At 43.9% G+C, this 12,561-nt stretch overlaps 1 protein-coding gene across 11 annotated transcripts in view; it reads right to left on the bottom strand.

Annotated features, from left to right (window-relative positions):
- GIGYF2 (GRB10 interacting GYF protein 2) overlaps positions 1–6,387 on the bottom strand; it is a 146,656-nt gene extending 140,269 nt beyond the window's left edge. For 9 of the 11 annotated variants that reach the window (XR_015767833.1, XM_088021498.1, XM_088021497.1 and 6 more), the window contains exons 1-2: positions 6,311–6,387; positions 567–632 (exon numbers count right to left, since the gene is read on the bottom strand). The gene's annotated coding sequence lies outside the window, so the exon portion shown is untranslated. Of the gene's footprint in view, positions 1–566; positions 633–2,415; positions 2,486–4,890; positions 5,051–6,310 lie in introns of all 11 variants that reach the window. The other 2 variants (XM_088021495.1, XM_088021494.1) reach the window with 2 other exon arrangements.
- Between the last annotated feature and the right edge of the window lie 6,174 nt (positions 6,388–12,561).

Raw genomic sequence — 12,561 nt, forward strand, 5'->3', positions numbered from 1 at the left:
CCCATCAAATTTTCCCTCCGAAGAATTTGCATGGACAATGAGTTAGTAACCAGTTGGCTAGTGGCACTAGAGCTTGAGTTCATATGTGGTTCCAGGAATAAAGTGGTGATTTTCTTCCCATGTGTTAAAGCAGAAAAACGACAGCTTATGAAGACAATTAAAGCACGCTAAAAAGAGACAAGAGAGGACACTGACTAGCCAGCAGGGAGGTAAGTGCTATCTGGACCGTCTTGGCTCTTCGATGTTTCCCAGTTTCTGGTTCACGTCCTTCATGAACACCAACAGCCCTTGGGTTCTTTAAGATACCTCCTTACTCCTGCCCCCAAAGCATTCCTCTTCCTGTTTCACGCCATCAGAAAATCATTACAACAGTTTAAGACACAAATTCCATACCAGGATCAATGCAGAAAGGGCATGATTATTCTTATGGTTCATAAGAAATCTGAGCAGTACCCAAAAAGTATCTATAACCTCAGGAAAAAAACAGGACAAAAACCCCTGAAACCTTAAATGCAAAAATTATGTTTGCATAAGCCCTCAGCTCTGTGCTTCCCTTCAACACTCACCTGTTCAAAAGTTCTGCTGGTTCACAGCAGGAGGTGTGAGCAGACTTTGTTCAGGTCCTTTTAACACTGTAAATAACAAAAGTATTAAAATAATTGACCCAATAATCAATCTCTTAGGAAACTTTAAAAATATAATTTTTTATCATGAATAGTTTTAACAGGAAATGGTTCCAAACCTGGTTAAAATATTAGAATCACGTTGTGTGCTTATAAACCAACTTCCACTTTCCTAACATTTAGAGTCACTCTCAGTAGCTCTGGAGTGCGACTAAAAACTACATGTTTTTAACAAAAGTTCTAAGTGATTCGGATGAAGCTAACAGATGAGGGTTTAGGAAATATAAGGTTTAGGAGAGTGATTACTTGGGGTTTTCATTCAATACCACATTACGGGGATTTAGTATTAATTTTTAAGCATACCTCATAGGAAAATGACAGCCAGCAACACAGTAATACAGGATATATCCTATGCAAATTAGTGACCCCAAGAAATATAATCACTGCCAAAATGCCCAAGTAGCAAAGCTCCAGGTGTCCTTTCAGATGCAAAATCACAAACTTCTTTTAAGGATCTACTGAGACAGCATCTTAAAAATCCACCGGATGGGGCGCCTGGGTGGCTCAGGTGGTTAAGTGGCTGCCTTCGGATCAGGTCATGATCCCAGGGTCCTGGGATTGAGCCCCGCTTCGGGCTCCCTGCTCGGTGAGGAGCCTGCTTCTCCCTCTGCCTGCCTCTCTGCCTACCTGGTCTCTCTCTGTCAAATAAATAAAATCTTTAAAATAAAATAAAAAATCCACAGGATGGTGATATTTCAAATGACAAAGAGTGGACTGAAACACAGTAACTTCAAGTGGTTTCTCAGCTAAAATCAAATAATGCTTTGAATGCTATGAGTCAAAAAACAATAATTACAAATTAAAGTTGATAATTTTATTAACAGCAAAAAAGCAACGTAAGCCACTTCTGCCCTGTGATTTAATTTTGCAAAAAAAGTAGCCATGTAATTATAATGTCCTAAAGGTCAATCAACTTTATGCACTTAAGTCTACTTTTATAAGGGCATGCAGAAGGAAAAGAGGGGAATACAAGGTAATAAAGTCTTCTCTGGGCCTAACTCAAGAGAACAAGCTCTAGAGTATCTCCTATTACAAGTATAAATTAAGTTAAAGTTCTTTGTAATTAATGAAACTCCAAAACTATAAAGAAAATATAGTATTGTGTACTTTAGTTACTTGAAGTAGGTAGGTATATAATAGGTTGAAAATATTTTTATAAACTTAAATTGTGGTCACTTAAGGGAATATTCTTTTGTTTTTCAAACCTCCCCCATCTTCTCCCTCAACCTCATACAAAAAATTATGAGCAATTCACGGTGCCTGGCTGGCTCAGTCAGTAGAGCACACGACTCTTGATCTTGGGGTCGTGAATTCAAGCCCCAAGTTGGGCATAGAGCCTACTTTAAAAATATATATATATATATATACATTTATTTATATATACACACGCAACTCAACAAAGGTATCATTCTGCATTCTTGTATAATTAATTAATCTACTATATTTCTCAGTCACCTGAGAGCATAAAAAATGAAAAAATGCTATCAGGTCAAAAAATATTAGGACTCTATAAGTAAGCTTGCCTATGGAGTGAAAATCTACTTATATATTTAAAAATATGTGACTTTTCAGGACATTAAAAATGAATGGAAATCCTAGAACTTTATCACCATAAAATCCTAGAGGAGGGTTAAAATGGGAAAAATAGGTTTGGGTTCAAGAGTTTTACAATGATGACCAAATAATGTTAAGGCAATTCAAACTGCTGAAGGAAAATGGACATTTAACTTGCCTCTAAGATACCCGGATTAACACCAACATAGGCTGTAGATTCAACCTAATGAGACTGGTCCCACTACAATCTATAAGAAATAGAATAAAACAAAGTACTGAAAATTCAATCAGCAGGGGATAATAGAGAACTACAAATGAAGTCAGTCTTTGAAAATGGCACAAATCAAACATCTTTTAGAATGGCAAGGGTAAAAGGGACAGGAATAATCTTTTCACCCAAAAAGTCCTCCCAGACAACAATCACTTATCAGTAGTGTCATCTTCCAGTGTGAAAGTCCACACACACACACCAAAAAAACATACGGAGTATTAAAATGCAGAGTCATGAGAACAAATGAGCTGATATGACATCAAAGACAGAATATGGAAATGTCATTTCAAAAATTCAACAAAGGAACAAGAGGGAAAAAGGCAATTCGTTAAAATACCATTTCATCCCTATCACTGCCATGTCTCCTTTTAGACAAGGAGCTCTGCTCACACCCTGAAGTTGTAATTCCTCTCTTCTCATGAGCTTCAAGCAAGCTATGACAAATTATTTTTCATATATGCAACTTGACTCACCAGCAAGAGCATTTCAAAACCAAGATACTAAATTCCTCAGGTGAATTAAAATGAAAGAAAACATTTTTGAAAGCTCAGTAATAAGCATATGGAGATATGCTGGACGGGAATCAGGAAAAAAAAATTCCAAAGAAAAAAGCTTCTAAGTATCAAAGAATTGGAGAACTAGTCCGAAAAGTAAAAGTGGAGAAATAAAAAACTCAGCACAAAAAGTTCTATACATGTAAAATTTATAAAATACAAATTAGTGGAAGAAACCTTGAGAAATTTAAAACTAGGCTGGACAGAACAGAATTAAGAGAAATTCTTAATTCTTACTAATCAGATTAAGAACGTAAATTAAGGAACGCCTGGGTGGCTCCGTCGGTTAAGCCTCTGCCTTCGGCTCAGGTCATGATCCCAGGGTCCTGGGATCGAGCCCTGCATCAGGCTCCCTGCTCCGCGGGAAGCCTGCTTCTCCCTCTCCCACTCCCCCTGCTTGTGTTCCCTTTCTCGCTGTATCCCTGTCAAATAAAATCTTTCAAAAAAATTCTTTTAAAAAGAACAATGTAGGGCGCCTGGGTGGCTCAGTTGGTTGAGCGACTGCCTTCGGCTCAGATCATGATCCTGGAGTCCCGGGATCAAGTCCCACATCGGGCTCCCTGCTCAGCGGAGGGTCTGCTTCTCCCTCTGACCCTCTTCCCTCTCATGCTGTCTCTCACTCTCTAATAAATAAAATCTTTAAAAAAATTTTTTTAAATAAAAATAAAAAGAACAATATAAATTAATGTGCTGATTCAATCATTCTTTCAAGTTATATTTCTTAATGATGTGTCTAAACTTCAGAGCAAATTAATTTCCCTACATTTTCAAATATTCAGAAATATTCCAAAGATCCCCTTCTTTGAAAGCAACTCCTTTTGAGAAATCTCTTAGGCAGTTTATCACCCATCTCATTTAAAAACATTTAAGAAACAGGGCGCCTGAGTGGCTCAGATGGTTAAGCGTCTGCCTTCGGCTCAGGTCATGATCCTGGGGTCCTGGGATCAAGTCCCGCATCGGGTTCCCTGCTCCTTGGGGAGCCTACTTCTCTCTCTCTCTCATGAATAAATAAAATCTTAAAAAATAAAAATAAAAAATAAAAGTTTAGGAAAGATATTTCATGGCAATTTCCTGAGATATGTTATATGAGCAGCCTGAATTTTTCCAAACTGGGGTGTAGCGTGTCATATGGAGGGAAGGGGATTTGGGCATACTGGCCCAAATCTCCAGAATCTGATCTCCCTTTCTAATAGTCACAAGAGGCACGGAAAAAATTTCTAAGTCACTGAATAACCCATCTTAGTACCAATGAGTAAGGTACACATGTTCTATTGGCCTCCCTCTCGCTTGTGCCTCTCTGGCTAAGCTACCCTCCATATTTTTCCCAGCGTATGACCTGCTCCCACTTCAGTTTTTGCCTCAGTTATCTTTGCCCTAGCTTCCCTAGCCTGGAGCATTCCTTCTCCACACACCTACAGGAATTGCTCCTTTACCGGTGCCAGGTCCTTCCTCAAACATAAGCTTCTCTATGCAGCCTTCCCAGGGCACTCTACTTAAAATTAACAGCCCCCCCCAACAAATTAACCCCCAAATCCCTATCATGCTATTTCCCTGTCTCATTTTTTTTTCCACGTCATTCACCACAACACTATATATTTTACCTGAGCTTTTATTTATCTGTGTAGAAATGAGCTCCACTGAGAAAGGAATTTTTGGTCTGTTTTGCTCCCAACACTCAACAGTGTAGTTGTCAAATAAATGAATGCACGAATGAATGAATAAATGGAAGTACACAGTCCCTTCCTCTTCCTCAGGCTCAAAATCTTAAAATGCTCTGTCAAGTATAGAAAAGGTGTAAAGCCCTTGCCCAATAAATCATTACCATTACCAGTGTACTCAATGGTGATGTAAAGAACTGTGTGACATTTTTCCAGATACATGCAACTTCTAAATTTTTTTCCTGGTGTCCTCTACTGATGTCAACATCTGATGTAACAGAAAAGCACATATTCCATCCAGTTTGAGCACTCCAAAATCTGGTACACTAACTGGGAAAACATAAAATCATCAATGAATGAGGGAACACATTTGTGCTCTAACCAAAATGGACAAACTCTGTAAGGCTAGAACTGCAAATATTAGATGGATGAAAGTTAATGTACAGAAAGGACTGACAAGAGGAAATTGTTTGAAATCTACGAAGTCATTAGATTCTAAAAAGGAAATACTACAGGAGAGAACATCTTCCCTGCACACAACACTGGGAATCCAAACTGCCTATAATTCAAGATATATAACACTGGATAAGAAACTGTTCACAGCTTCTGGCCCCATCCTCAGTTTCTTGTAAGTTTAACTGGAATACTTACCTTCCTTACAGAGAAACTAGGTGTGCTTAAGTGCTTTAACTTTCAGGAAAAGGAAAAAACACAAAACACAATGCTACATAAATGCAAATCAACGTTATTGCTTCCCAAACACGATCATACAAGCTGCTGCTTTCATACACCCTTCTCTGGTCGAAAACATAAATCTGATTTATGTTTCAGTCACAAAACTGAAGTATTCAAAGTGCTTCGTGGGAAACTGCTGACACGTAAAGACTAATGCCCATTTCAACCTGACGTGAATGTTCGGGTCCCAAAGCTGCCTCGGGCTTGACTTTCCCAACCTCGTCCCAGGTTCAGATCATGGCTCCACCTTGCCTAAGGCCTGGTCCAGACCCAGTCCTTTCGCGACGGAAGGAGTCTCCCCAGTGCAGATGCTCGGTCAGGAAGGCGAAGGCGCACCTCCCGGAGGCCAGGTGTGGGGAGGAAGACCGGCAGGAGCAGCTGTCTGGCCGAAGCAGCTGTTATTCCCGGCACCCCCTTGCTGGGCGGGTGGCCGGCCCGGGGAGCAGGTAGCAGCAGAAGGGAAACCCTCTGGCCCCGAGCAAATCGGCCTGACACTGCCCACCCCACCACCGTCTTCCCTTCCCCGACTCCCCCCGCGATGTCAACGGGCCCTGGAGCAGGGGGCTCCCGGGCTCGGCGGCCGAGACGCGCCCGGGCCCGGCGTGCTCCCCGCCGGCGAGGAGGCTCCCTCCGGCCCCGCACCTGACCTGTCCCCTCGCCTGACGCCCGAGCCGGCCGCAGCCGCTGCCGGGGCGGCCTGTGGGTGTCCATGCGGCTGGGCCGGGTCGGGCCCGAGCGGCGAGGACGCGAGGGCGGGCGGGAGGCCCCGGCGGCTCCGTGTAGGGTGGCGGGAGACGGCGGAGTCGGGGCGCGAAGCGGAGCCGGGCAGGGGAGAGAGACGGAGTCGCTGGTTACCTGCGGTCCGGGACAGGGAGTCTCAGAACCCAAGTCAGTCCTCAGCCTCAACAACACAAGATGGCCGACACGTCGCCACGCACATCACGTGACAGCGCGCTCGTTCCGTCACGCCCCTTGCTCCGCCCCCGCCCCGCCTCACCTCCCTACCCGCTTATCCAGCCTCCCACGACATCCTTCCTTTCCGCTGCCCCCCACCCCTCTTCCCCGGACACGCCCCTGCCTGAGCCCCGGATGCCGGGCTAGGAGGGGGCGGGGCTGGGGCAGGGCGCAGGCGCCTGCGGGTTCCTGGGATGGGACTCCCAGCCTGCCCTTGAGTTGAGTAGAGTTGGTGTCCAGAGTTGGATCCCGGCCAGACACCCTGTGACTCACCGTCCTAGGCACCCAATCCCGAGCCCGTTCGCAGTTCAAAAAGCTCTTCATCATTTACGAGCTGATTTTCAACAGCAGAACTTTTCCACAGCTTTTCACCCAGCATTTTCCTGCCCGTTTGCCATCCTAGAGAAAATGGTGAAACGACAAAAGCTGAAATTTAAAGCAGTTAAACTCTGCTTGTTAACGGTTCTGGTAGAACTGGAAAACTCATTCTAGAGTCTTGAAATGTGACAGCTGAGGACTACACAACTCCGACCCCCTCCTGGTACCGTACCAGGGGCTATAACCCTTTTGCCTAAAAATCTCCCTTCTGGGGGTTGGCAGATAAGATACAGGACACCCAGAAATATTGGGGACATATTTCCACTGAAAAGTTACTCGTTTTTCTGAAATTCGGATTTAACTGGGCATCCTATATTTTTATCTCTATATCTGACAACTCAACCCTTCTCAGATCATCCCATTCTTTGTGTATCCAACCTCTCCGTTTTTTATAGGATCCTTCTCAACAGTTTTTTTTTTTTTTAAAGTAGGCTCGTACCCAACGTGGAGCCCAAGGAGGGGCTTGAACTCATGACCCTGAGATCAAAACCTGAGCTAAGATGGAGTCCCTCGCTTAACCGACTGAGCCACCCAGGCGCACCTCAACAGTTTTTTAAAATACTCAAAAGTTGAGCTGACTGGCTCAACAGGTAGAGCATGCAACTCCTGATCTCAGGGTTGTGAATTCAAGCTCCATATTGGATATAGAGCTTACTTTAAAAAGTAAAAAAATAAAATACTCAAGGGGGTTGGGGGGATGGGTTAGCCTGGTGATGGGTATTAAGGAGGGCAAGTTCTTTTTTTTTTTTTAAGATTTTATTAATTCATTTGACAGAGAGAGACACAGCGAGAGAGAGAACACAAGCAGGGGGAGTGGGAGAGGGAGAAGCAGGCCTCCCGCGGAGCAGGGAGCCCGATGCGGGGCCTGATCCCAGGACCCTGGGATCATGACCTGAGCCGAAGGCAGACGCTTAACGACTGAGCCACCCAGGCGCCCCAAGGAGGGCAAGTTCTGCATGGAGCACTGGGTGTTATACACAAACAATGAATCATGGAACACTACAACAAAAACTAATGAGGTAGGGCGCCTGGGTGGCTCAGTTGGTTAAGCGACTGCCTTCGGCTCAGGTCATGATCCTGGAGTCCCGGGATCGAGTCCCACATCGGGCTCCTTGCTCAGCAGGGAGTCTGCTTCTCCCTCTAACCCTCTTCCCTCTCGTGCTATCTCTCATTCTCTCTCTCTCAAATAAATAAAATCTTTAAAAAAAAAACTAATGAGGTAATGTATGGTGATTAACATAACATAATAATAAAAAATAATAAAAAAATAAAATACTCAAAGTTCTTCCATCTTAAAAGTCAATAGTAAAAACTACAATTGCCCCCCCCAACTGCCTCCCTACCTCTCTGTTCCCTTTCAAAGCCAAACTACACAAACGTTATTTATACTCACCCAATTTCCATACCCCGCAAGCAATCATCAACTACTCCAATGTGGCTTCTATTCTAATGCTTGCTCTTAGATACCTCAACCCACAAATTGATAACTGGAGTTTTTCAGTCCCGATCTTGACTTAGAGCTTTCCCATCTTCAGTGTGATTGACCACTCCCTATTATCTGCAGTACTTTATTCCCTTGATCTTTATGTCCTTGCTGCTTAAAATGTGGTCAATGAACCAGTAGCATTAGTATCCCTTGGAAACTTGTTAGAAATGCAGAATCTCAAACGCACCCTTCACAATCTCATTCTGCTGAACTCTAGACCCATATCATCCCCTTCCCCTTCATTTTTCTCCTGAACTTATTGCTTCAGATATGCCCATATTTAAAGGTCCTCAGAGGTGCCTAGTGGGCTCAGTTGGTTAGGCATCCCACTCTTCTTTTTTCCTTAAGATTTTATTTATTTGTTATTTATTTATTTATTTATTTGAAAGAGAGAGAGAGAGAGAGAGAGCATGAGCAGGGGGAGGGACAAACGGAGAGACAGACTCCCCGCTGAGCAGGGAGCCCGCCTTGGGACTCAATCCCAGGACCCTGGGATCATGACCTGAGCCAAAGGCAGACACTTAACTAACTGAGCCACCCAGGCACCCTAGGCGTCCCATTCTTGATTTGGGCTCAGATCAGGGGATTGAGCCCCCATCAGGCTCCACGCTCAGCATTGAGTTTGCTTGTCACTCTCCCTCTGCTCCTCCCCCCTACCCCAGCTCACACCGCTAGCTCACTCGCAAATGAATGAATGAATGAATCAATCAATCAATCAAATCTTTTTAAAAAATAAAGGTCCTCAGGGGTGCCTGGGTGGCTCAGTCGTTAAGGTCGGCCTTCGGCTCAGGTCATGATCCCAGGGTCCAGGGATCAAGCCCCGCATAGGGCTCCCTGCTCAGAGGGAAGCCTGCTTCTCCCTTTCCCACTCCCCCTGCTTGTGTTCCCTCTCTCGCTGTGTCTCTCTCTGTCAAATAAATAAATAAAATCTTAATAAAAAAAATAAATAATAAAGGTCCTCAAATATGCCACTCTGTTTTAGCCTTTGCACATGCTATTCCCTCTTGTTACAATGTCTTTCCCAACATTTACCCCCCCCCTTGTAGCCAACCTGCATAACTCCTGCTCATCTTTAAAAGCCTAAATCAGGGGCGCCTGGGTGGCTCAGTTGTTAAGCATCTGCCTTCAGCTCAGGTCGTGATCTGGCTCAGGTCGTGATCCCAGGGTCCTGGGATCGAGCCTTGCAGTGGGGAGTCTGCTTCTCCCTCTCCCCCTGCTTGTGTTCCTTCTTTCGCTGTGTGTGTGTGTGTGTGTGTGTGTGTGTGTGTGTTTGTGTCTGTGTCAAATAAATAAATAAAATCTTTAAAAAATAAATAAAAGCCTAAATCTTATGTTATTACCTCTGTGGAGCTTTTTTTAATCCCCTCCCTTAGACCACAGACCTCACCCCTTGAGCTGTTATTTTTAAGAAAAAAAGCAATACTAATGCTTGTTACCTGCTAACCACCTCATTAAGGGCTTTACTTTCATCCTCTCTTGTAATCCTGGGGATGGCACTTTGGAGCACTAAAAAAGCCAACTAGGCACCTGGAAGAAGTGCTTACCTTCTCCAAATCCCAGCCAGGACTTTCTAGCCCAGGCTGACTGATTACTGAGCCCAGGTCCCTAACCTGCTTGCCATGCAACGTCCACCTCTCTCATGCTGTGCCACCTGTGCCTGTAATTTTATATATTTTTAAATTTTATTTTATATATAAAATTTATATATGTAAGATATAATTTAAATATATATATTTAAGGTATAATTTATATACAGTAAAATGCAGCATTTTTCGTGGCCACTCTGCAACTTTTTTTTTAAAGCTTTTATTTATTTATTTGAAAGAGAGAGAATGAGAGATAGAGAGCACGAGAGGGAAGAGGGTCAGAGGGAGAAGCAGACTCCCTGCTGAGCAGGGAGCCCGATGTGGGACTCGATCCCGGGACTCCAGGATCATGACCTGAGCTGAAGGCAGTCGCTTAACCGACTGAGCCACCCAGGCGCCCCCATTCTGCAACTTTTGACAAGTGCATACAGGTGTGTGTAATACCACTAAAACTGAGGTACAAGATAGTCCCGCCATCCACTAGAGTCCCCTCAATAACCCTTTGTAGTCAGCACTAACCCCCACTCTTGGCCCCTAAACCACTGTTATGTTTTCTGTCCTTATAGTTTTGCCTTAGAATATCATATAAATAAAAACATAGAGTATGTAGCCTATTGAGGCTGGCTTCTTTTCACTTAGCATAATGCACTTAAGATTCAGCCATACTGTTGCTTGTTTAAGTACTTTCTCCTTCTCCTTCTCTTCATGAGTAGCATTTCATTCTATGTATTTGCTTATCCATTCCCCTGCTGAGGGACATTTGGGTTGTTTTCAGTTTGGGGAGATTATTAATAAAGCCATTATAAATATTCACAAGCAGGTATTTGTATGAACTTAGGTTTTTATTTCACTTGGATAAATACCTCAGAATGAGATTGGTGGTCATGTGGTGTTTTTAACTTTATCAGAAACTGTGAAACTGTTTATTCAGAGCGCCTTAGCCACATTTTTCGCCCCAGAGTAAAAGCTTCTAGAGAGCAGGAACGAAATCTAAGGGAAGAAGAGAAAGAGGGGGGGGGGGGAAGGAGTCTTTGACTTCACATCCTCAGCAGCTGGCATTGTCCTGGCATACAAATACCTACAGAATCAAAGCAATTCTTGATTATCTACTTCTCAGGAAGGGTGCCTTCCCCTTCTGGTATTCACTCTGTCTTTCCAGTGTTTCATTAGATGGTGGTTTGTTTGTTTGTTTGTTTGTTTTAAGGTTTTAAAATTCATTTGACAGAGAGAGACACAGCGAAAGAGGGTACACAAACAGGGGCAGAGGGAGTGGGGGAAGCAGGCTTCCCGCGGAGCAGGGAGCCCGACGCAAGGCTCTGGGATCACGACCTGAGCGGAAGGCACAGGCTTAACAACTGAGCCACCCTAGATTATGGTTTTAAAGTTACAAGAGTAGACTGACGCCCACTCTAGTCAGGGATAATAACAAAGTTTCACCTTTATTGTATCATTGATAGAAACAGAGAAGTTAACAATAAAAATCATGGGAGGGGGAAGGAGTAAGGAGTTTAGCCAGAAACAAGTTTAGTATGTAACAAATACTGGTTGATCCACTGCCACAGATTGTATTTTTCTAAAAATGGCAACACCAATATTGTCCATCCAACATACTCCTTTAGAACCTTGCCATTACCCTTTCCAGAGGTAGAGTCTAATTCCCCTCCCCTGGGGCCATTATATATAACTGACAGAACATGGCAAAAATGAGAGGAGATAACTTCCAGTGCTAGATCACAAAGGTGATAGAGCTTCTACCTTGTTTGCTAAAACAGTCTCTTTCGAAGCAAGGAGCTGCCAGATAATAAATCCAAATGGTCTGAGGTCACCGTTCTGTGACCTAGACTACGAGGAGAGGCCCATGTAGTTGTTTCCAGCAACAGCCCCAACTTGAGTTTCAGGGCTCTGGGCTACAGATCTGAGGGTCATCCACAGAGGGGAGATCTTTGAAATCATGGGGAATCACCCACAACAAGCAATTGCAGAAAGGAAAAGTATGGAGCTAAGGCAGGCTCTTGGGAGGAAAACACACAGCTGGTGGGCACAGAAAAGTTATAGGTAGGACCAGGTTAGGGGCAGGAGCCAGTCTCAGAACAGAGGGAGGAAGAAATTGATGGGCAATGCTAAATCTACAGAACTGTCAAGGAGTCTGGGGCTGGGGAAACAGCCATTGAATTTGGTGTCTACAATTGTCTACATAGCAGGAAGAACAGGTTAGGAAAGAGTAGGAGACAGGGAAGGGAGGATGCAGAAGTTTGGAAGTGGATGAAAAGGGAGGGTGGATTTGTGAAGTGAAGTGAAGAGGGCAGTGGCCACTGAGATTGGGCCCCTAATTAAAAGTGTTGCATACCCAACTGAAAACACAAGTAAGAGATTGGGGGGAGAAACAGAGGCAGAGAGCTGAGCAAACATCAGGGAAAGGCTGCTCAGATGATAACTATGGAAACAGATACATTTTTATGTTTGAAAACATTTTTTATTATGAAAGTACTTGCATAGGGTGCCTGGGTGGCTCAGTTGGTTAAGCGACTGCCTTCGGCTCAGGTCATGATCCTGGAGTCCCGGGATCGAGTCCCGCATCGGGCTCCCTGCTCGGCGGGGAGTCTGCTTCTCCCTCTGACCCTCTTCCCTCTCGTGCTCTCTATCTCTCATTCTCTCTCTCTCAAATAAATAAATAAAATCTTAAAAAAAAAAAAAGAAAGTAC

The sequence above is a fragment of the Eumetopias jubatus genome, unplaced genomic scaffold (genome assembly GCF_037043125.1).
Source record: "Eumetopias jubatus isolate StellerSeaLion01/CBP00866 unplaced genomic scaffold, mEumJub1_p1.0 scaffold_3, whole genome shotgun sequence".
Taxonomy (NCBI): Eukaryota; Metazoa; Chordata; class Mammalia; order Carnivora; family Otariidae; genus Eumetopias; species Eumetopias jubatus.